This window comes from Mauremys mutica, chromosome 3 (assembly GCF_020497125.1).
Source record: "Mauremys mutica isolate MM-2020 ecotype Southern chromosome 3, ASM2049712v1, whole genome shotgun sequence".
In the NCBI taxonomy this organism is placed as follows: Eukaryota; Metazoa; Chordata; order Testudines; family Geoemydidae; genus Mauremys; species Mauremys mutica.
In genome coordinates, this window is record NC_059074.1 from 114,432,089 (window position 1) to 114,457,638 (window position 25,550).

General features: G+C 43.5%; 1 protein-coding gene across 1 annotated transcript in view; it reads left to right on the plus strand.

Annotated features, from left to right (window-relative positions):
* Positions 1–8,117: 8,117 nt before the first annotated feature.
* The window catches only part of ESR1 (estrogen receptor 1), a 285,513-nt gene continuing 268,080 nt past the window's right edge, over positions 8,118–25,550 (plus strand). The window contains exon 1 of the mRNA XM_045011673.1: positions 8,118–8,201. The gene's annotated coding sequence lies outside the window, so the exon portion shown is untranslated. The remainder of the gene's footprint in view (positions 8,202–25,550) is intronic.

The window sequence follows — 25,550 nt, forward strand, 5'->3', positions numbered from 1 at the left end:
AAAAATCTGCAATCGGCGGCACTTTGGTGGTGACTCTACCACGCCGCTTCATTGTTCAGCAGCAATTCGGCGGCAGGTCCTTCCCTGTGAGAGAGAGTGAGGGACCTGCTGTTGAATTGCTGCTGAAGACCCGGACATGCTCCCCCTTTCCATTGGCCACCCCAAGCACCTGCTTCCTTCCTGGAGCCGGCCCTGTATATCAGGCAGTGGACAATGTAGAATACTGCAGAGGGAAGGTTCAAAAAACTGTAGTGGACAACTATGGATTAACCTGAGTTTCTTCCTAATCCCCATCAGTTAGTGGTTGGCTTGTACCCTGAAGCATGAGAGTTTACATCCCTTCTAAAATGAATAACAATAATAATGTACACTACCTACTGTAACTGTGGATGATGTCACTATACAGATAATTGTCTATTTATCTATGTGAAGTTAGGTAACTGTTTACATCATCATCTTTTGTTTTCTATGTGGCTGTTATTGCACATCTCATAGCAATGAACAAATATCTTCCATGATGCAAATAGCTGAGCACCCTCAACTCCAAGTAAAGTCAGTGTGAACATCAAGCTGAATATGTGACTACGTATATTAATCCTTTAGTATTGGATTTTCCTTTTAATATTCATATTCCCTTTATAAATATTTCATCCAAGGTAACAAAAACACACATCATTTATCTGAAACACCTTGAAATGATGTTATGGTCTGTGAAGCACATATAGGGTCATTTAATTTCCTCTTGGTATGTGCACGTAAATTCTATTATAATAAATGGAAGTTACGCAGAGAGTAGGAACTGGAACTGAGTATTCTCCCCTTAAAACAAAAGCAAACTACCCCTCTCCCCACAAACCCTCTGTTTTCTGTAAGGCTATAAAACTCAGAAGCTTATTCTGCCTCTGGTCAATACACATTACCCCCCTGTAATGGGAATTACATGTGTGCATCAACAGTAGAATAGACTAAAGAAACCCAGGAGAGTCTATAGCAATAGACTAAAGAAATATTAGTCTAAAGAAATCTAGAGTGATATGATGGAAAAAGTAGAGTCCAAAGAAACTCAGTGGTACCATATAATCTTGTTTTAAGTGATTACTGTAAGTAAAAACAACTACTGTAAATAATTACTAATTGTACAATTACAGACACAGTACTGGTTATAGAAACTTGACAGTGGAGATTCTTTTTCATTTGTTAACTGTAGTTTTTTTGTTTGTTTTGATTTCTAACTGTGCTACTTATGAAGCTGGAAATGAGTATGGATTTTTTTGTTTATGTTCTGGTTTGTGCAGCAATATCCCCAGCAATTGTCAGGATTATTTTAGGAAAAGATTTAACTGTTTCTAGGGTGTCAGCCAAAGGAACACAAGCTGGTATAAACTGACAATATTTTCCTTTTTATGTTTAATGTGTACTAATATTTTTCTGTGGTGCTAGAAGAATAATGTTTCTGGAGCTGGCATCCACTGCAGAATTTTTTTTTCTCTTTAAAGTGCTCTGGCAACACTGGAAGTCTCTTGTTTAGTCACCACCTGCTTTTTATCTCTGCTCCTTCACTGCCTTCCTGCAGGATGAGTCAGGCGTTAATATAACCCGGCCCTCTCTTTCCTCATCTCCCACTTTCTCTCTAAAAGTCTGAGCCAGCAAAAGGAAGGATGTTCATGTTGGCTTCTCTTTCCCTTAATGTGGGGCAGCTCTTGCTGTGCCCTATGAACTCTGGGACTCCAGCCCTAGGGTATGGACACTTGAGTGCTATTTCCCCAGTTATGTTTCAGACAAAACTAAATTATCGTAGGTGGTGACCTTAGGGACATTAATTTTTCTATCCACCTACACTAGTATTGCCAGACTCAGAAATTCAAAAATCATGGATCAGATGGCCCAAAATCAGGAAACTGTTTTGGTTTAAAGATTACATCATGCTTTTTGGGCTGTCTTTGGATTTTTGAACTCCTCCTGCCCACCCACCTAGTGTGTGTGCGTGTGCGTGTGTTTGCCAAATTTATAGTCAGGTGATCTGACCCCTGCCGCAGGAGCTCTTGCTTGCTGCTTGACGGTGTGCACCCCAAATCTCAAAATTATCATTAATTATGCACACCCCAGCTCCACATCTGCCACTCCAGAGCCCTGTAATTAATTCTGCCTGCCAGCCCCAGATCTGTCCCAGCCTCAGAGCTGCATCTCTGCTCCTCCTGCCATTCCAGGGATTATTTACTTGCTCTCTTCCTTCCCAGGCCTGGTGTTGCCTGGCTGGGAAGGTGTAGAGGTTGAGAAGCCACAATTGCCCTGATTGGCTGGGCTCGTTCCTCCTTCCCCCGCCCCTCTTGGGAGAATGGTGCCAGCTCCAGAGGGGAGGGGGCTCTGCCTGCTTCCTACAGCAGTTCTGATTGGCTGCTCTTCTCCAGGAAGCAGGGAAGTGGGGAAAGCAACAAATCAGAGAGGGGTTTTCCCCAGTAGGCAGGGTTAAAATTTGTATGAGGGCAGGAGCTTCTCCCATCATGGCCAGATTGTCTCCATCAGGGGGCTAGAATTGCTTTCACTGCCATCCCTGTTAGTTGCTTCCCAGATACCAAAGAGAGGAGAAAGCACCTGAGATCTTATGGATGTTCTGCCAAAAGCCATCCAATCTTGTTCAGCATTAGAAGCCTTGAGTCCTAAGGAAAGATGGTCAGAAAATGGGAGGTCCAAGGTCAGGAACCCTACAGACAGTTCTAAACCAGGCACTGGTTAATAGTAGTAACCTGAGAACCTAGGCAAATCAGAAGCATTTGGACCATCCAAGCCCCCTGCAGGGTCACTGGAATCAAATAAGGGGCAATTGCTGGCCTAGGGTGCAGACTCTGCTGGGCTAGTAGCACAGGGAGCTGAGACAGAAGCTGTGGGAAGAGTCACTTCACTCCCCACTGTGGGGATGGCAAATGGACTCAGCTGGGAAATGATCTGTTTCAATTCTGATGAGAAACCCATGAATCAGAAGGGCGTTTTCTGTTGTGCCTGCAGAAGCCAGAAAGAGACAGAATTATTCTGGGAATATAGTTTTACTGTTTGTGGAGCACTTGTCAAAGGCACAAAGACACTATTCATACCAACAATATTGTTCTTTTCAATGTTTAATGCACAGTGATATTTTACAGTAGCACTGAAAGAATCTATGGGGCTAAAGTCCACTGGTGGAAAATGTATTTTTTCATTTAAAGTGCTTTGAAAGATGCCAGATTAACAATACGAGAGACAGAAGCCTCTGCTTTGTTCACCACCAGCTTCTGTCTTTTCTCACCTGCTCCTCTTCTGCAGGAGGAGTGGGATGTTAATTTGGGATAAGGGTGGATGGCCCAGCAAGCTGGAGGCTCTCTCTAGAGAACAGTAAGCTAAAGCACAAGCTCTCTCTAAACCACGCAGCTAGGTGAGGCGGGGAGAATTTTGGAGGGAATTGGACTCTACCTCTTACCATGTCCTTCCATGTCCTCTGCTGCTTATCAAGGGTGTACAGGCGGAGAGAAAGGGGCTGGACGGAGGGTTCCAACTTCCACTGCCCCTCTCAGCTGAGGGAAAAGGGCTTCAGGTTGGTGTGTAGGCTCCATCTCTCACACCACAGCCTCCTGCAGGGTTCATCCAAAGACTGGAGAAACATATCTGGCTGGTCTACATGGTTCCTCCTCTTTCACGATGGCACCCAGCACAACCCAGCCTTATGAAGGCTGCATGGCTACTGGCTGGTCCAACTCATTCTGGCTCCACTTACTTATTGCAATAGGCCACATGATACATATTAGGCCAGAGAAGGGCTGTTGCTTGGTCCAAATGACTCCAGGGAAGGGAAACAGGGCTTCTGCCTTTCAAGTCAACATCGCAGGAATATGTTTCTCCCTGTTCTAAGGAGGATTGATTCAGGACAGAGCCAGAAGCCAGATTCTTAGAGGGAAGGCAATGATCTGCAGACCCCTGACTCTCAGATCTTCCCCCTCTCTGAGCAGAGAGATTAACTTGTTGCCTTCCTCTGCCTTAATATACTTCATCATTCAGTTCTCCTCTATCCTCATAACCCTGTCTGGATTGGCGGTGGAACAGGGAGATGAGAGGACTGAGGCATGACGAGTATTTTAAGAAGGGTCCTGTGTATTTTATTCTGACTCATAGCTCTCTTCATCCCTTGTCCCTTTCATGCTAGATGGAGTCATAACAGTCTGCTAGGACTGGTTTTCTTCTACAAAGTGGGAAAGTAGTAGTATTTGGAAAGTGATTCAGTGGGGCCTACTGAAATTAAAAAAAGAAACATGAGCAAAAAATGCATTATGGCACCAAAAAGTCAATTCAAATGTGTGCTGCATGCAAAGAGGCATCACAGCACAGAGTGGGAGGTAATAAATTCTTTCTAGACATTTGTAGTGGGGCCACACCTGAAATGTATTGCATTGAGTTCTGGGCAGAGAAATGCTGATAAAATGATGAAGGCACTAGAGAGATTGGGGAAAGTTTACGATTTCACACATGCATAGTTGAGTCAGCATAGAGTCTGCGAGGACGTGGATTTGTGTAAATATCTGAAGAATGTGGTCGGAGTGTATTCTGAAAGCCACAAATCCCAAGGAGAGAGAAATGATGTTTAGTGCACAGAACTAGATGTAATAGGATAGGATGAAAAATAGAAAATATAGGCTGAATATCAGGACAAAGTTCTGGACACTGAGGTCTGTTAGAATGTGGAATAATCTTCCAAGGCAAATAGTGGAAATTTTTTAGGAACTTTTAGAATGGCACTAGAAAAAGCACTAGTAAATATACAATAGGCAACAGTCTGGCAGTAGTAGAGAGGTAGATTAGATGAGCCAATGGTATTCTGTGTCATTTCTAACACTTCTGAGTCTATGAAAGCGTAAGCGTTGGCTAAAAGATTAGAAATGTTAGGAGCTGGAAAAGGCTATCCAGCCCAAAGTGCCTGTCTGTGTAAAAATTTGGACCCTCCTTTTCTTCTTTTTCATGATCTCTATATCTACTGTATATTAGCAGTTTATGCTTTTCTAATGCGGCCATCAACATAGAACCAAGGTCAGCCATCCCCTTCCAAAATCAAAATCTGTTGAAAGTAATGAATGTTTTCAATACCTCTATATTATGGTTTTTTTGCAGGGAGGACAGGGCCTGGTAAGGAAATTACAAAGTCATTTTTAATAACACTATAAAATAGATTTTGTTAGGTAATTTAGGTCCCCGTACGAGGTTTTGGTAACAAAAAGGTTGAACAGGACATAAGCTCAATAGAATCATAGAATCTCAGGGTTGGAAGGGACCTCAGGAGGTCATCTAGTCCAACCCCCTGCTCAAAGCAGGACCAAACCCAACTAAATCATCCCAGCCAGGGCTTTGTCAAGCCTGACCTTAAAAACCTCTAAGGAAGGAGATTCCACCACCTCCCTAGGTAACCTATTCCATTTCTTCACCACCCTACTAATGAAAAAGTTTTTCCTAATGTCCAACCTAAACCTCCCGCTCTGCAACTTGAGACCATTACTCCTTGTTCTGTCATCTTCTACCACTGAGGACAGTCTAGATCAGGGGTCTCAAACATGCGGCCCGCGGGCCGCATGCGGCCCGCGGAGCTCTTCCCTGCGGCCCGCGGAGCTCCCCAGGGGAGCTCCGCAGGGGCCCCCAAGAGAAAAGCGGAGGCTCCCGCCTCCGCCCCTCTCCTGGAGCCTCGGCGCATAGAGCGCCGAGTCTCCGTCCGAGCGCCTGAGCCCCGCCCCGATCCGAGCCGCGTGGGGAGGGGGCGGGGCTGGGAGCTCTGGGCTGAGCGCTGCGCTCGGCGTGGAGCTCCCAGCCCCGCCCCCTCACCACGCGGCTCTGAGCGGGACCGCCGGAGACGCGCTCGGGTAAGGGGGGGGAAAGCGGGACCCGCCGGGGCCGGGCCGGGGGAAGGGAAGCGGGACCCGCCGGGGCCGGGCTGGGGGGGGGGGGAAGGGAAGCGCTCAGGGCTGGGGCAGAGGATTAGGGTGGGGGGGGAGGAGGGCTCTGGCTGGGGCTGAGGATTAGGGTGCAGGGTCCTAGTGCCTGCCCTCCGCCAGTACTGGCAAGGCAGGCTTCCCTTACCCTGAGCCTCTCCAACCCCAAACCCTCAGCCCCAGCCAGAGCCCTCATTCCCCCGCACCCTAATCCTCAGCCCCAGCCCTGAGCACCCCCACCTCATGAACCCCTCATCCCCCTGCACCCTAATCCTCAGCCCCAGCCAGAGCCCTCATCCCCCCACACCCTAATCCTCTGCCCCAGCCCTGAGCGCCCCCACATCATGAACCCCTCATCCACAGCCCTCACCCCACACTCCAAACCTCTTCCCTAGCCCTGAGCCCCCTCGCATCATGAACCCCTCATCCACAGCCCTCACCCCACAGCCCAACCCTCTTCCCTAGCCCTGAGCCCTCTCGCATCATGAACCCCTCATCCACAGCCCTCACCCCACAGCCCAACCCTCTTCCCTAGCCCTGAGCCCCCTCCTGCATCATGTACCCCTCGCCCTCAGCCCCACAGCCCTCACCCCTGCACTCCCTCCTATCCCCAAACTCCGTCCCAAAGCCTGCACCCCCACCCCCTGCCGCAGCCTGGAGCCTGCATCGAGCACAGAGCCTGCATCCAGACCCCCTCCCCCACCCAAACTCCCTCCCAGAGCCTTAGGTAGTAAATCTAAGTGCGTGTTTTGTCCTTTGAGTGAGGTGCATTACTGAGTGTATATATTTATTAAAACTGCGCGCGCTTAGGGGAGGAGGTGGAGAAGAGACAGGGCAGGGGCGGGGCCTCATGGAAGGGGTGGATTGGGGGTGGGGCCAGGGGCAGCAAGGGGGCGTGTCAGTGATGCGGCCCTCGGGCCAATGCACTAGTCCTCATGCGGCCCTCGGGGTCATTTGAGTTTGAGACCCCTGGTCTAGATCCATCCTCTTTGGAACCCCCTTTCAGGTAGTTGAAAGCAGCTATCAAATCCCCCCTCATTCTTCTCTTCTGCAGGCTAAACAATCTCAGTTCCCTCAGCCTCTCCTCATAAGTCATGTGCTCCAGCCCCCTATGTGCTTTAATGTATTTAAAAACATATGTAGAGGGTTTTATGCATTTAAACATTCCTCTGCCGTTTTTTCAGCCTAACAGTTGCGGTATTGTTGGATTTCATGAGAACCAGAAAGCAAAGTTCATTTGAAATTGGCTATAAACAAACATTAAAGTGACTGGTTTGTTGTTTTTCATTCCCCAAGCTGAGTGAAATGCAGTAAGGTAGCAAACAGCATAGATGGCCAAAAGTTAGATTTTAACAAACTATTTCAATGCTGAAAGTCTTAAGTCGCAGTTTGTAACACGGATATCAAATTTGTTTTTTAACAAATATGATTTTTTATGTGGAGAGTGTCCCTTTAAATTGCTTAGCTATATTTTTAGCTCATTTTCTACCTCAGAGTCAGAGGCAAACTTAAATTGCTCCAGGAAACACCAGGCAGAAATGGAAAGATCATGTGACAGAGGGGACGGGCTTAAGAGTCAGTGGGGAACTAATCCCTTCCAGGGCCACTTCAGACAAGTACCCAGCTACTTAGCGGTAAAGGAGCGGAGGGCAATGAATGGGCAATAAAAAACCTGTTCCTTAATGGGGCACGTGAGTCTCCCGTTCCGTTTCTGCACATATTTGCCAGCGTTCTGCATATGTTTCTTTCCACCGTGTGCTTACCCCCACATATTTTATTATTTTTTTGTCCAACTAATATATTTCTAAGAAACCCAGCTCAAAACAGTTTAAAATGTCTCCAAGATTTATAGCACAGGGAAAGAAAATCATCTGGACTCCATTAAGATTTTCCTGGCAAATTAATAACGCTGACAATGTATCTTCATCAAACATCTCCAATAACAGCAATGGTAAGTAAGTTAAAATCATGCTTGCAGTGTAGAGACATGATCCAAAGGGGCCTTTACGGTTTAAGATAGTTTTTCCATCCCTAGGCGAATGGTGGTGCTAGTACTTTATTTTTCAGTCACTGTGTTTCCTCATTTCATGGTCATATCAGCCTCCTGGTTACTGCCAGTAAACGGATCTCGTCACAGCTGAAAATACAGGCACACATGCACAGAAGCCATTCAATGGACATGAAATTGTAATATTTCATCCGCTTCATTTTTGCTTTAAAATAAGAAGACTGATTGATTGCAAGTCATACGCTCCTGTGAAAGTAGGTAATCTTATTTGTTTCTTGGTCATTTATGTCTTGATTTATATTTATGGTAACTTTAGCCCATGCGTTTGTGTATACATACAGTGGCTAGGTGTGTATTCTTCCATGTTAGTACATGCATCCACTGCGCATTTTACAATGTGGGTTTATGAGAGCTGATCTAAAGGATTCTAACTAAACCTCCTGCAGTGGAAACTGACATCTGGGATAGTAATGAGCTGAGCTGTAGTGTGAAAAGGGTGTCCTTTTCACAGAGCAGTTATGACAGCCTGTCCTCTGCACTCCAGGCAATATATATTGCACCCGGCTTCCTGCGTGTGAAGTGCCACAATGTAGGAATACCTGTTGGCATCACACAGGTCTTAGTTCAGTTGATTATGCCTGGGCTTGAAGGAGAATATTTGAGCTAAAGATGATCCTGTACCCTATTAAATTTGTGGTAACTAGTATATGGATTCACATATTTAATAAATCCATGTGAGTTCAAGTAAATATTTGTCAGTTACAAAGTAAATACAGTTGCCTTTAGGTTTAGAGAGATGTCTTTCAGAAAATGTTTGTTGACTTAGAAAATGTTGTGCAGTAGCAAGCAGATCACCACTGTAGCTTCGCCCGTCCAAGCTCACAAACTTTAGCTTGGAATGTTGTGGCACTTAGTTCTGGGCCGCCAAAATTCAAATGGCTTCAAATGCGGGAACTACTGGATTTGCAGGGTAACTCTGGGAAGGAGGTTACCTAACGGATGATCCCAGGCAGACTGTGGTGTTTTCTTATGGTTGTATACAGTGTGTAACTGCCAGACAGAATTACAGCGATGCAGTGATAGACCACCTCTTTTAAAATGTATTATCCTGCTTTTCAGTAAGAGAAGGGAGGCTTTGGACTGTAAGCACAGGATCAGCATTAAATTAAAGCACTTTTAAATGAAAACTTTCCCCCCTAGAGTTGGGGTGTCTGTATACAGGTTTATTTTGTTTTCTAACATCTGTTTGAGGGAGTAAACATTTGTGGGTATCTAAACAACTAGTTGTAAGTATTTACCTAAACCTTTATTCATACACTCTTCATATTGTACCTCACCCCAAACCTTATTTATTGACACACATCATTTGTTCATAAGTTTGTCATTTAGAATGAAGTGGGAGGACTGCAGGAGTGGTGATGGTGAGCCTCACCTGTAGACTCCAATCAGAGTGCTAGCTCACTATAACATCCTAAGACTGCTTCATCTTTGCATACTGGCCAGGTGCCACTTAGGCTGTTTCAAACAGTTGCAGCAACCACAGCAAAGAGGACTGAATACTCCATTTCAATGCAATGGCTTTGCTGTGGGTACTAGAACAAGGCAAACACATTTAAGCCACTCTAACAGGAGTTCACTTTGCTTCATCAGAAACTACCTCGCCACTGCAATATTTCCACACAGTTGTCTTTTCCAGTGTTCTAAAGTGAAGTTGCATCTCCCCTAGGCAACATGCAAAAAGGCATAAGTTGGAAGCAGCAGGGCTCCTTTTCCATGTCAAACACAAGGAAACAGAAAAAGACCACTGAAAAGACAAAAATGCAGATAGTACTCTGAATACACTCTGGTGGGTGGAATTTGTAACATTTAAAATTTTATCCATGCAAATACAAGCTGAACAGGAACTTCATGAAAGGCAAGTGGATAGATCTCCCAGTTCTAGCTACTTCAAAATGAATACTTAAATATGGTATTTCTATTCAGGGTTCACAAAGTTTTCCTTTCTCCCTGGCTGATCTCTCACGCCAAATGTAAATCATAATGGATTGGTAGCTTACTGGCTTGTTTTCCATGCTGAGCCTCCTGGATGAAGGATAGTGAATTTGGGTAGTTTTTCAGTTAGCCTAGAGACACAACTGTACTGAGGCTGAGTAACCATTCTGGTTTGCTTCTACCACTGTCTTCTCCTCATTTCCTGAGCACAGAATGAGAGGTAGACATGTCCCGAATGGGAAAACTTCAATTTCCACTTCACAAACTACTGCGCTTCTTCAGCATTTTTTGTGTCACTGCTGTTTTTACTATGACAGGGCCAGGAAGAAGCATCTCTGGGGAGCCAAATGCTTTGTCAAAATTTAAATCTTTGATGGACAGTTTGTGTCAGCCGTGGCTAGAAATTTCTACCATTGCTCACCCAGCAGAAAAAGAGGCACACAGAGGAGAGAAGTTCTAACAAATAGTATCTTTTTACTTTGGGCTTACAGCTTGGACACAAAGAGGAAGATAATATTCTCACTCATCATAAAATCCACCAGTTTGCAACAGAGATGTGGTCCACACACCTGTCAATGCAGGGCTGTCATAGTTAAGGCCCTACCATAGGTTTTGCCTCCATAAGAGACAGCAGTTGTTGTTTGTTTTCCTGCTTGCACAATTAACGTAAATCCTGAAATGAGAGCACTGAAAGTATATGATTTGGGGAGGAAGGGGAATTATTATTTTGGAAGCACACTTAGCAGCTGGTGTTCCCACCACACCATACTTATTATAAAGGAAGAGAAATGAAAAAAAGCCAAAAGCAACTGAAAATGTTGTTAAAATTGAAACAAATTTGCAATTATGATGCCCACTCCTGAGAGCAAATTCTGTCTGCTATGTGCTAAGCTCCACTTAGCACAGCTAGCAATTTAGAAATGTTGGATTCAGAACAGAAGCTTCAGAAAGAGGTTATTTTCCCCCTTTGTATTCCAGGAACAGACTGAATCAGCAAATAAACAAACAGGCAAAATTCTAGCTTTTCAAGCAAAGGAACATAGGAAAGGAGTGTTTCCTAGTGGTAAAAGCACATGACTAGGAATCATGACTTCTGGCTTTTTTTTTCTAGTTCTGCCCATGTCTATGCTAGGGGTCCTCAAGCTAGTTACTTCAGTTTCCCTATATGTAAACTTAATTTAATAAGTACCTCTCAGATGAGTTCTCAATGAAAGGCAACATGGAACTGCAAACATGTGACTAATGTTAATTAACTAATGCCCCATCAGAGAAGCATATCGTGAGTGGCAATTCTGAAACCTTACAAATAGAGCCAAGAGCAAATTTTATCTTCTGCTGTACTAATACCAAGGCAGTACTCCACCAGTACAGCAATTCCATTGGAGGTTCTGAATCAGATTACTTTTTCATTTGTGAGGGAAACAGGTATTTTACTTTCGGTGCCATTTAAATTGACTACTTTATCAGGCTTTATTTAAACTCACTCTACGCAGATATGCCGGAACACACAGTTGTCAGCTAATCATGGATAGTCATTAACTGAAATATAATACAGTGAACACAGTCATAGTGATTTAATGGAAACCATATCTGTGATCTGGGAAGTTGAAAAGATTAGTTCATGAGCAAAAATCAGAGTTCATTTTGTGTTGTTAAAAAAAACACTGATAAGAAATCAAAGAAATACACAGAAGATAAAAAGAAGCCAGAAAGAAAAAAGTCCTGCTCCAGTACACTCGGTGCAATTTTTTTCCTCAAAGAAAGGGCAAAAATTCGAAACCAGAGGCAGCTGGCTCAGTCGATGATGTACATGCACGTGTACCAGTCTATTCCCCTAGCCTAGACAGATACAATGAACAAGAGGGTGGTAAAGGAAACTGGGTTCTTCTTACTAAATCAAGAAGACTTCAAAAACAAAAGTTAATAGAGAAAGGGCGAGCTTGATTTAAAAATAAACAATGTGGAATCTTCTGTAACTTGACAATCAACAGTATCTTAAATATATTTTGCTATGCTGGAAGAATGTGACAATATTCAGATCAATTTTCTGAATAAGGTTGGGGAATTCAAACCAGTCATTAACAAACCTTCTTTAGCAGGTGCATTTATGGGTGGTATATCAATGGAAGAACTCTAGTTAGGGCAATGGCGTCCAGTATAACATCTGTGGTTAGGCCTTGGAAAGTAGATGGCTTTTTGAAACGCTTGTCTTTAGCTGAGATCGGTGGCAGGTAGAGAGGAGTTACATAGAGAAATTCTTAAAAAAGCAATTTCAAAGGGATAAGTTGCCTCCATCTGCAATACCACAAATGGAGGAGTTCAAATCATTCAGAGGAACAGCTTCTTTCTGCTCTATCCAGGGCCGCCCGGGGGGGGGCAATTTGCCCCAGGCCCCATAGGAGCCCCCACGAGAGTGTTTTGGGGTCCCTGGAGCGGGGTCCTTACTCGCTCTGGGGGCCCCGGAAAACTCTTGCGGGGCCCGGGCCCCCGGAGCTTCTTCCACTCTGGGTCTTTGGCGGCAATTCAGCGGCAGGGGGTCCTTCCACTCTGGGACCCGCCGCCGAAGTGCCAGGTCTTCGGTGGCAATTTGGTGGCTGGGGCTCCCGCCGCGGAAGACCCCAGCCCCCTGAATCCTCTGGGCGGCCCTGGCTGTATCAGAAATCAAGAATTATAAGAAGGGACTATTTACATGGCAAAGATGCAAGAATAGGTCTTCATAAGGTGGAACATATGGACAGAATTTGGGCAGCAGGGTACATCCTTGAATTCTGGACTCAAGACAGAATTCAAGATAGAGGATGTGGGAGCTTTCAAGCATACACCACTGAACTTTGGAGGTAGTAAAGGATACACAATAGAACTCACATTGCTTATTCAGTGTACAAATAATCTCCGGCTTCATAAAAATGGGGGGAGGGGAGAACACAAGTTATGTTTTAATAATCCATGAAGTATGGATTTTAACAGACTTTAGATCCTAATAAAACTAGTATTAGGGCTGGTTTCTGCTGGAACAGCACAATACATGTTAAAGATAGATAAACTTGTTATATCATTTAGTCCCTCTCCAGGCAAGTGTAGGATTGTTCCTTTGAGTACAGTTCTTAGTCTTTCCCAGTCATTTTAAAAGCCCTAAGCAACTGGCTTTTCACCACATCTTCTGGAAAACTATTCCCCATCTAATAGATCTCACAGTCAGGAAGCTTTTCATTCATCATATGGCTTTATCATAGTTTTTTTCTTTATTTAAATTTCATACCATTATTCCTACTTATGCTTCTGTATGCTACACAAAATAATTCCTTTCCCTCCTTGGTACACTTTCTGTATTTAAACTGTTGACTCTTAGTTATCACTTAGCCAAGCTACACTTATGCAGTTCTTTTAATCCTTTCTCAGAGGTCAAACTCTGTTGATTTTTGTTTGTCCTCTCTGAACTCCCTCCAACATATCAATATCTTTCTGGTAAAATGGTGCCTCAAAATTTGTGCGCTTGCACCACAGACATTCAGAGATGGCTGTTCACTTTCCTGCTCTGTGACCTGATGCCTTTTTTGGTTATGATTATTTATTTGTATTGTGATATGTTGTACAAATGTATTAAAAATCCTCAGGCCATCTCCTAAGATCTTACTGAAGGCAAGCAACAGATGATTGGTAAAGAAAAGGGATAAAACATGTAATGAAAGTTTCCACCAACTGCCTCTCCATCTAGCCATTAACAGTTTGGCTAATTTCTTACATGTGTAGTGGTAGAAATGAGTCATCAAGAGTAGGAGAGAAAAGTGACCTTTATAGATGAGTTCAGAGAGTGTATTCCAAATGTAAAGGGACACATGGAAAACTGCTCTGAGATGACTGGGAGAAATGGACTGGCTGGCATAACTGGTGAAGCAGAGGGGGCTGGAGGCTGGAAGAATGCGACACGACAGAGCAGACAGTAGATAGAGTCAGAATTGTGAGGGGCCCAGGTGAGGATGAGATGTTTGAATTATATCTCCAGTCTGAATGGTGTTCGTAACTCCTCCCAATTAAGGCACTTCCATGCTAATGACTGAGTCTCTAACTAGTTAGTGATGAGATTAGTCCTAAACATAATGCATGTCCATACACAACATGATGAATTATGGCATCTAATAGTGTTCCACCCTGTCTAGAGGTCTAGGCTGAGACATGGCTGTTCTCAGTGGCCACAACTCAACTGTTTGTCATAGCAGATGGGAGTGGTCTCAACAAGGTTAAAAAAACAAAGCTGTATTTGTTCTCCTGAAACTTGTGTGTCCCTTTTTTTTTTGCAATACATGCTGGCCTCTCTAATCATACCTGTTTAGCCAGTTTGCCAGCTCTTTTATCCTCCCAGCTCTGTGTGTGCTAGGACAGCCTGGAGTGCACTGACCTGCGTGCTGCTGGTGTTGCTCTGCTCGCCTATTCCCTTGCTGAGACACTATAGGATGCTGCCCAGTTTTTCCCAAGATGCAGTGTTACAAGCCCAGTTAGAGCGTGTTGTAAGTGTGGATGTGCAAGGAGGTTAAAACATCTGTTATCCAAGGGCGGCGTGCTGTCTTTGCACTATTTGAAGCAATTTTCTGTGAGGTGTGTTACAGGCATACTAGTAGGGGGGACCAAAAGGTCATTAGTGTGCCAAATCTCTCTAATGTAGACATGACCACAAATGTGAAAAATGCTACTTGGTGGACACAACTCAGCTGTGTACGTAGTACGTTATAACCAGGTTGTATGAGAGTAGTCTCAAACTTGTTCAAAAAACAAATACATATTTGTAGTGCAGACAGAGCCTTAATATAATCTGTGGCTCTTATGTGCTATTTGCTCCCTCTTACTGAACATGTTCATTAAATGATTTGTCAGACCGGTGTTAACATGCATCACTGCCCTACTATACATCTTTCTAACATGATATATTTGCAATTTATCATTATCCTTTGTTTATGGTCTTTTAGCTAGTTTTCATTACACTTACCAGTAGACAATTTGAATTAATTTTCAAATTAAGATGTGTCAGACACTGTATCAAATGCTTTACTAAATTTCAAATATATTGCTTCTAATGCATTCACCCCTTCAACTAATTTTATAATTGCATTTTTGGAAAGAATCAAGTATGTCTGGCAAGATTTTTATTCTTAATAATCCAATACTGTCTAATTCTCTTGAATCCATCACCATCCAGATCTTTAGTGGATATATTTTTGAATATTTGTTCCATTATTTTATTAACAATAGAGATTAAATTGATAGGATGCTTTTCTCCTTTCTTCTGATGCTCATAACTTTTCAAAAAGAATTTACAATGGTTCAGTAAGTGTAACAGGTGTAATATGTTATGATGCATATTATCTCTTTCAGCTGATGTCCAAATTTTCCATATATTCCCTAGACTTTATCTTTTCCTAGAGATACTATTCACAAGGACTTCCTTTCTAATTGTTCCAACTTTCTATATATTGGGATACAGCAGGATCAGGGAGCAGTGGGAGAGGGGAGACTTATAAGCCCTAGGCTAATTAAGGCATGGTTCCCTGTAGACTAGGGAAGGTTACTACAGGTTAATTGGAGCACCAATTAAGGCCCTGTCAGCAACCTAATAAAACCCCCTGCTTCAGGCAGACAGGGTGGTGTGAGGAAGGAGAGAGGACTGGAGTTTGGAGGTGTGTTACTGAGAATTGAAAGACCAGAGAACCAGAGGATGGGATCCTCTGGGTCCCCAGTGTCAAGGACCAAGGGTAATCCTATCCAAGGGGAAAGAGGGTAAGAAACCTGCAGGGTTGAGAGGGGCTGGGGCTCAGAGTGAGGAGCAAACCCAGACCCCTTCTCTGCTTCCCTCCTCTTCCACCTTCCCGGGCCACTAGCGGGGTCTTTGGTGACACCAAAATCAGGGGTTAGGGGTGGCGTCCAAGCCCCCCCCCAAGAAAAGAATGGGATCCACCATACCAACATTGGCTATTTTGCTACAATATTTTGTTGAAAACAATTTAAAGTGGAATTCAGTATCTTGGCTATTTTTGAGTCCTTGTTAGTGTGACGGGTTTGGTCACAGCTGGCCCTTTGGACTGTCACCTGATGTGCTGGAATTACGTCTGAGCCCGTTTTCCCTGCCAGCTTGGGACTCCAGAATCCTGTCTTGTTGAGCCAGGCATGCTAGCCTGCTGCAACACAGGTCTGGTCCATGCCCCCAAAACTGCAGGCTTTAACCAAAAACTGCTCAGCAGATCACCTATCTCCAGCACCCAGACACCCAGCTCCCGATGGGATCCAAACTCCAAATAAATCCGTTTTACTCTGTACAAAGCTTATACATGGTAAACTCATAAATTGTCCACCCTCTATAACACTGATAGAGAGATATGCACAGCTGTTTGCTCCCCCGGGTATTAATTACTTACTCTGGGTTAATTAATAAACAACAGTGATTTTATTAAGTATAAAAAGTAGGATTTAAGTGGTTTCAAGTAATAACAGAACAAAGTAAGTCACCAAGCAAAATAAAGCAAAAACACGCAAGTCTAAGCCTAATACATTAAGAAACTGATTACAAGTAAAATCTCACCATCAGAGATGTTCCAATAAGCTTCTTTCACAGACTGGATTCCTTCCTAGTCTGGGCCCAATCCTTTCCCCTGGTACAGTCCTTGTTAGTTCCAGGAGACATCTTAGATGGAAACTGGGGGTATTTTCATGACTGAGAGCCCTTTGTTCTGTTCCACCCCCTTTTATAGCTTTGGCACAAGGCAGGAATCTTATGTCTCTCTGGGTCCCCACTCCTCCTAAATGGAAAAGCACCAGGTTTAAGAAGGATTCAAGTATCAGGTGACATGTTCACATGTCCTGTGAGACCCCAGCCTCCATTCTTCCTGGGCTGGCTCACATGAACACAGAAAGGCTTGCAGGTAAATAAACCATTTACAACCAGTTGTCCTAGTCAATGGGAGCCATCAAGATTCTAAACCACTATTAGTGGCCCACACTTTGCATAATTACAATAGGACTTCAGAGTTATACTTCATATTTCTAGCTTCAGATACAAGAATGATACATGCATACAAATAGGATGAACACACTCAGTAGATTATAAGCTTTGTAATGATACTTAACAAGAGACCTTTTGCATAAAGCATATTCCAGTCACATTATATTCACACTCATAAGCATATTTCCATAAAACATTATGGAATGCAACGTCACAGTTAATTTAACATTTTCATTTATTAAATGGTTTATTTTCTCACTGATGTGTAGGCTGCAATCAGAAGATGACACATGGCTAGTTAATAAAAACACTTTGTCATAATAATTGGGTCAGAAAATCATGCAGTAAAAACATGTAGAATCACAACAAAGAGGACAGGGCTTCAGATGTTTAATTAAGGTAGGTTAGTTAAAAGTTGTTTAGGAAGAGGGAGAGTTAAACTCCACAACCTGGAGCAGAGAATGAATCCTTTGTCATTATAACTGGATGGATGGAATCATGTAGTGATACAGAAAATTTATACAATTATCAATTTTAAGGACAGAAGGGACCAATATGATTATCTAGTTTGACTTTGTGCATAATATAAAACAGGTAATCTCACCTCAAGTTTTTCCTGAGGTTTAATCTAAAACTGCTGTGCTCTAGTTTGAAGTCATTACTGCTTGTCCTGTCCTTGGTGGCAAGAGAGAACATTTTTTCTCCATGTTTTTTATGGAAGCCTTTCAAGTATTTGAAGACCAGTATCATGTCCCCCTCTTAATCTCCTCTTTTCCAAACTGAACATACCTAGTTCCTTCAGCCTTTGCTCATATGGCTTGCATTCCATCCCTTTGAGCATCTTTGTCACTTGCTTCTGGATCCTTTCCAGTTTCTCTACATCCTTTCTATACAGTGGTGACAAAAATTGGACATAGTACTCTAGCTGAGGGCTACCCAGCGCCAAGTAGAGCAGTACTATCACTTCCTACGACTTGCATGCTTTGCCTCTGTTAATGCAACACAAAATAGCATTTACTTTTTTTGCAACAGCATCACATTGTTGACTCATGTTGAGGTTGTGATCCACCACAACTCCCAAATCCTTGCTGCTGCCAAGCCAGTTATCCCCCATTTTGTATTTGAGCATTTGGTTTCTCTTTCCTAAGTATAGCACCTTACATTTGTCTTTATTAAATTGCATTTTGTTGTTTATAGCCCAGTTCTCCAATTTATCAAGATCCCTTTGAAGTTTAGTTCTGTCCTCCAAAGTGTTTGCAGCCCCTCCTAGCTTTGTATCATCTGCAGATCTGATCAGTATGCTCTCTATTCCTACATCCAAATAATTAATAAAGATGTTAAACATCACTGGACCCAAAACAGATCCCTGTGGAACCCCACTTGAGACCTCCCTCCAATCTGACATCATTCCATTTATAACTACTCTTTGTTTGAGGTGTTTTATCCAATTATGTATCTACTTAATGGTAGTTCTACTCAAGCACGCATTTCTCCAGCTTACTTATGAGAATGTCATGTGGGACTGCATCAAAAGTCCAGGTATATTATGTCCACTGCATTACACCTATCCACTAAACCAGTTGCCCTGTCAAAGAAGGAAATCAAGCTGGTTTGGCATAATTTGTTCTTGGTAAATCCATGCTGGCTGCTAGTGATCAGCCCTTCATCCTTCAGGTATTTGCAAATCGAATGTTTTATACATGGTGTGAATAGCAGCAGGCCTTGCTGACTTGAATCCATTCAAATAAGTCAGAAGAATTCTGACACGTTCTTTACTTATTCTGATCTGCATCTCTTCCCCTTTATTGTCTATGGTAACTTTGTTAGTCATCCGGTCACATTTTTTGTGTGAAGGCTGAAGCAAAGTAGGCAGTGAGCATCTCTGCCTTCTTATCATCTTCCTTCCTTCCTTCGTTACTAGCTCACCTTCTCCATTAGCAGCAGACTCACACCATCCCTGATCTTTCTTTTTTTGTCTGACATATTTGTAGAATCCCTTCTTGTTGTCTCTAACATTTCTTGCCAGTTGTAACTCATTCCTTGCCTTAGCTTTCCTGATTTTGTCGCTATTCCCACATATATTTTCTTAGTGACATGCCCCTCCCTCCATTTCCTGTATGTATATCTTTTTGTTTTTAGATAGCTAAAAAGCTCCTTGTGTGGCCGCATTGGCCTCCTGTGGCTCTTCTTACTTTTCCTCTGCATTGGAATAGCTTGATATTGAGCAACTAGTATTACATCTTTTAGGAACTGCCAGCCCCCTTTGACTCCTTTTCTTCCTAATTGATCTCTCCATGGGACCTTGCCTACTTTTTCTCTGAGTTGGTTGAAGTCTGACTTTTTGAAGTCCAGGGTCCTTGTTTTGCTGTTCTCATGTCCTCCGTTCCTTAGGATCTTGAATTCTATTACATCATGATCACTTCCCCCCAAGTTCTCAACTACCTTTGCGTTTGCAACTAATTCATTCCTGTTGGTCAAAACTAGATCCAAAATGGATGACCCCCTAATTGTTTCCTCAACTTTCTGAACAGAAAGTTGTCCCCTACACATGCTAAGAATTTGTGGAATGTATTATGTTTTGTTGTATTTGTCTCCTCACAGATATCAGGAAGTTAACCCCCCCCATTAATACTAGCTCATGTGTATTAGCTAATCTTGTTACCTGCTTGAAGAATGCCTCATCCACTTCCTCTCCTTGACTTGGTGGTCTCTAACAGACCCCCACCATAACATCACTACTATTCTTTTCCCTTTTTATCCTCATCCAGATACACTCAGTAGGTCTGCCACTCACTTCGTCTTGGATCTCGGAGCAAGTGTATACATTCTTGATGTACAGCGCAAGGCCTCCTCCTTTTTCTATATCTATCCTACTGAAAAAAACTATATCCCTCAATGCTGGTATTCCAATCATGGGAGTTGTCCCACCAACTCTCCGTAATGCCAATTAAGTAACAATTTTCTTCATATATCACAAATTCTGGTTCATCCTGCTTGTTCGCCATACTCTTTGCATTGTTATATACTATACACATCAAAGATATTTTGCAGACTGCCCTGTTGTTCAGGCATATTATGTCAGCACAGTGACTATTATCAACAAAACTTGTAATCTCATCAAAAACAATATCAAGTTTGTTTGACAAAATCTATTTTCCATAAAAGAATTAGATTGGCATTAATTATGCTTATATTTTAATTGTTTATGAATTGCATCCTGTAACAGGGCATATTAGTCCTTTAAGAAAACTCTTTCAGGGAGTTGGAATGAACAAAGACCCAGAAAATGTCCTGGTAGTGGAAGAGAGGAAGTGCTCCTGGGCAATGAAGTGTTAGGGGGTGGTGGACCCTAGGACACTCTTCCTTTATGGAAGAGTCCTGGAGTCAGGAGCTCTGTAATGTAGGGTGGCTTCAGATGGAGCAGACTGACAGAGGAGGGGCTCTGGGTGTGCCAGAAGAACCGGAACTAAGTATGAACTGTTGAATTATGATTATGGACTTTATGTTGGGGGCTCACTGAGGATTGTTTGGATTACTTTGTGATTTAGGACTATGAGGACTGTTTCATATTAAACCAGGCCCAGAAAGGGGTGCTATGAGCCATAGCAGAAACTGTCTGGAGTGTTTAAGGGGCTCACAAGAGAGGGCTAACTGGGGCAGGGCATCTACAAAGAGACCATTGGCCATGAGGGGATGCTCAGTGGTTGGCACATCCCATATCAGTCTTTCCATAATTTTTCCCAGGATCAATTTTGCCCAGGTTAACTGGTCTAAAGTTATTCAGGTCATCCCATCTGCCCTTTTAAAGGATTGGCACAAGATTAGTTTTCTTAAGTCTTCTGGAACTTCCCAACCATTCCAAGATTTGTTAAAATGGACATCAGTGGTTCAGAGAGTTCCTCCCTCAGCCATTTTTAAAAACACTCTTGAATGCAAATTATCTTGTTTGTCTGATTAAAAGTTTTAAAGAGATGCTATTTAGCATCCTCCCTAGTTACAGATAGAATAGAAAATATATCCATATCATTGGAAGATTTGACTACATCAGCAGTTCTCAAACTGTGGGTCGGGACCCCTTTTTAATAGGGTCACCAGGGCTAGCGTTAGATTTGCTCGGGGCCGGGGCTGAAGCCCGAGCCCTGCCATCTGGGGCCAAAGCTGAAGCATGAAGGCTTCAGCTCTAGATGGCAGGGCTCAGGTTACAGGCCCCATGCAAGGGCTGATGCCCTTGGGCTTTGGCAACCCCCAGAATGGCAGGACTCAGACTTTGGTCCCCCCTACTGGGGTCGTGTAGTAATTTTTGTTGTCAGAAGAGGGTCAAGGTGCAATGAAGTTTGAGAACCTCTGGACTACATCATCCTATTTCCTTCCAAATACAAAACAAAAATATTTATTGAATACTTCTACCTTTTCTGCATCATAGCATCATAGAAATGGACTGGAAGGAACCTTAACTGGTCATTGAGTCTATCCACCCTCATGCTGAGGCAGGACCAGGCAAACCTAGACTACCCCTGCCACATTTTCTAACCTGTTCTTAAAAAAACTGTAATAACAGGGCTTTTACAACATCCCCAGGTAACTATTCCAGTACTTAACTAGCCTTACAAACAGAAAGTTTTCCCTAATATCTAACCTAAATCTCCCTTACTGCAGATTAAGCCAATTACTTGTCCTACCCTTGGGGACATGGAGAATAATTGATCATAGCCCTTAACATATCTGAAGACTGCCATCAGGTTCCCTCCCCTGCCCCCCTGCCTTTTCCCCTCAAGACTGAATATGCCCAGTTTTTTAACCTTTTCTCATAGGTCATGATTTCTAAACCTTTCATCATTTTTGTTGCTTTCCTCTGGATTCTCTCCAATTTGTCCACATTTGTCTTGAAGCATGGTGCCCAAAACTGGACACAATACTTCAGCTGAGGCCTCACCAGTGCTGACTATAGCAGTACAGTTTCCTCCTGTCTTATATACAACGTTCCTGTTTATATACCCCAACATTATTTTTTGCAGCTGCATCTTATTGTTCACTCACATTCCATTTGTGATCTACTATAACCCCAAGATTCTTGCCAGCAGTAATACTGCCTAGCTAGTTATTTCCCATGATTGACAATGTTACCAGCCTTATCTGGTATCAGACCTATGCCATTGTTAAGATTCCATTTGTTCCTGATTTATTTAAATAATTTCCTCATTGTTTTTAGTCCCTCTAGTCATAGATTTTTTTCTTAAGTACTTCATACTGATAGTTTCCTTTATCAATTGTCTGTATTTCCTAATGGCTAGTTTGTACTCCTTGCTGTCAACTTTCACATTTTTCCATATGTTACATATTGTTTTTTAGTTTTAATTGCTACTTTCACTTCCCACCAGGATGGTGTTTTAACTGAAGTAGCCTTCGTATATGATTGGGGACTTGTGTGTTTTTTGGGTATGTAATAAAGCATTCTTAAATAATTATCATTCACATTGTTATGTTTAACTTTTTCCTCTGACACAACTTCACTCGTGATTGTTTTCAGATTAAAGCAATTGGCCCTTTTAAAGCACCCAAAATATATCTGACTGGTTGGGGCTATATTCTGTTTGCACATATCAAATTAAATTAGGTTGTGATCACTTGCACCTAGGAAACCATCAATTTTTAGTTCAATGATCAATTCATCTTTACCCGTCAGAATGAAGTCTACTGTAGAATTACCCCAAATTGGTTGCAATGCTGGCTTGCATGCATGAGCATAATTATAGGAGGGCTGGATGACAAGTCTAGTCCAAGTTTCAGGCTGAGGGGTGGGAAAACAATGTCTTTGTCCTCCACCCCACCCCCCACATGAACACAGAGTAATGGCTGGCTGGAGGGGAGGGACGAGCACAGAGCAATCTGAGGCTGCAGTAATGCTCAGAACTCTCCTCTTCCCTCCACCTTCCAGCTGCTGAACTGAGCAGTTGGCCATGGAGAGAGATACAGCTGCAGTGCAACTTTTTGCTTCTATGGGGGCACTCTGTCCTGTTTTTGGGCAGGCTGGAAGCTGTAACTCCTCTCTGGAGCTGGCTTAGCTTCCTCCCTCCTTGGACCCATCTCATGCAGTTCAAAATGTTGAGGGGAAAAGGACTAGCAGCACCTCTTCCACTGGGGCAGAGGAAGCAAAGACAAGAGGCACTTGGAGAGAGAAGTATGGGTGAGGTGGAGAAAAGTGGGTGTGGTTGTGGGGCCCTGAGAGGCAGAGAGGGGAATGGCAGGGGGAATGGAAAGAGAGAATGGGATCCTGGTTGGGGGCAGAGCAAAGGGGACACGATAGGTGTAAGTTTCTGAAACCTAGGGAGCAAGAGTGCTGGGGGAGGGGGAGAATGGTTGGGGACCAACTGCAAAAGGGGAAGAAAGAGACTGATGGGGGAGTAGGAAGAGTTAGACATGAGGGAGGGGAAATCAAGTGGAAGAGGAACTTAGGGAAATGAGATTTGGGGAGAGAGGGAGGAATGTTGAAGGAGGAGAGAGACATAAAATGAAGAGGGAGGCTGGGAGGATTTGGAGAAAATGTTCTCTGTAGTGAGTAAGTGCTGCCAACTCATGATTTTATCATAAGTTTTGCAATGTTTAGTGTATTTCTTGAGGCCCCCGCTCCTGAAGTTGTGATTATGTGAGAATCTCAGATTTAATTTAAAGCAGTAAATTAGCCCTCATCGTTCCAGAGGGACACTGGAAAACAAGACCCCTAAAATTCAAAAAACAGATGGCAAATCAAAGAACCCCATATTTATATTTTTTCAAAATCCTATGATTTTATAAAGCTCGACTCCTGATTTTTGAATGGTTGGGACTGACAATCATAAAGAATCAAAGAGCTTTGAGAAAAGACGTGGAAGCAGGAAAAATGATGGGACTGTGAGAGGAGACTGGTGTGGAGGTTTGGGAGGAGAAGGAAGGCTGGTAGAGAGAGAGTGAAGAGAGAAAAGAAAGCAACATCATTTGTTAGTTGAGATAGGTGTGTCCATCCCACAGATCATTTAGCAGTTTGGTGAGTATGATTTGTAAACTAGGATGGTGTCAGAATAAGAATCCATTCTGACTACACTGATTATAATTGCAAAGGTAGTACTTCTGAGTTTTACCTTTGGGAAGCAAGGTCTTAATGGTTGAGAACTTTTGATCTGGAAGCATAATTATTTATCCACATAAATAAAAAAGGCAAAGTATTTGGGGATGCTTTATAATAGAATAAAATCAAATGCAAAATGATACAACACAATGAAAGCTTTTTAGTGGTGGCGCAGATCTTGATGCCTAAAGTTAAGGTTACCCAGTGCTTTCTAATATAAGACTGTTTTCAATTGCTTGTAACTTTGCCAAACTTCAATCACTTGGGCAAAACTTTTCATGCCCGTGTCTGCATAGGCTGAATTCTTTTGGAAAATGTCAGTCAAAATGATTCAGCCAGTTCCGAGAACTAAGTTACTTAAAATACATTGACAAAGAGTTCTGTGGCACCTTATAGACTAACAGAAGTATTGGAGCATAAACTTTCGTGGGTGAATACCCACTTCGAAGTGGTATTCATCCACGAAAGCTTATGCTCCAATACTTCTGTTAGTCTATAACAGGGGTCGGCAATCGGTGGCTCGCGGCTCGCCAGGGTAAGCACCCTGGCGGGCCGGCCCGGTTTGTTTATCTGCCGCGTCGGCAAGTTCGGCCGATCGCGGCTCCCACTGGCCGCGGTTCGCGGTCCCAGGCCAATGTGGGAGGCAGGAAGCCGCGGCCAGAACATCCCTCAGCTCGCGACGCTTCCTGCCTCCCGCATTGGCCTGGGACCGCGAACCGCGGCCAGTGGGAGCCGTGATCGGCCGAACTTGCCGACGCGGCAGATAAACAAACCGGGCCGGCCCGCCCGGGTGCTTACCCTGGCGAGCTGCGAGCCGCCAGTTGCCGACCCCTGGTCTATAAGGTGCCACACGACTCTTTGTCGCTTTTTACACATCCAGACTAACACAGCTACCCCTGTGATACTTAAAAATACATTGTTTTGCTCATGTTACGGTTCAGTTGAAAAGCTCTAGCATCCCTATGCCTTGAGCAGGGACTTGAACTTGATAGAAGGGTCACCTTGGTGTCAGAAATATGCTTTTTGTTGTCCCTGTGCAAATCCACTCAAATTTGTCCAAGTTATGAGTCTCTGCAAATCTGTTTGCACATGCTCAGTAGATACTTGTTAGAGTTTAGTAGCTAAATTCGCTGAAGATTTCATCTCCACTGAGCATACTGTAGCCTCAGGCTGCAGGGACTAAGCAGGACTTACTCTGTAGTTGTTCTTCTCAGCAGCCTGTGGCTGCTGGGGCTCCAGGTATAGGTGCTGAAAGCGGGAAGACTCTCATTGTTCTCAATGCTTCTCCTGCTGGTGTGAGGAAGAGGAGAAGGTGGAAACATCCTGATGTGAATGAAAAGTGGTGAGGAGATGGACTTGGGGGTGGTGGAGGTAGTGAGGGGGAAGACTGAAAGGAATGGGGGGAAGTAGTGATGGGGTGGGGGCTGAGACTTGGAACCAGCAGGAGGGGTGCAGGATTGGGATGAGCTGAAGGCAGGTGGTGGTGGATGAGACTGTGACTGGGATGATCAGGAAGAGAAA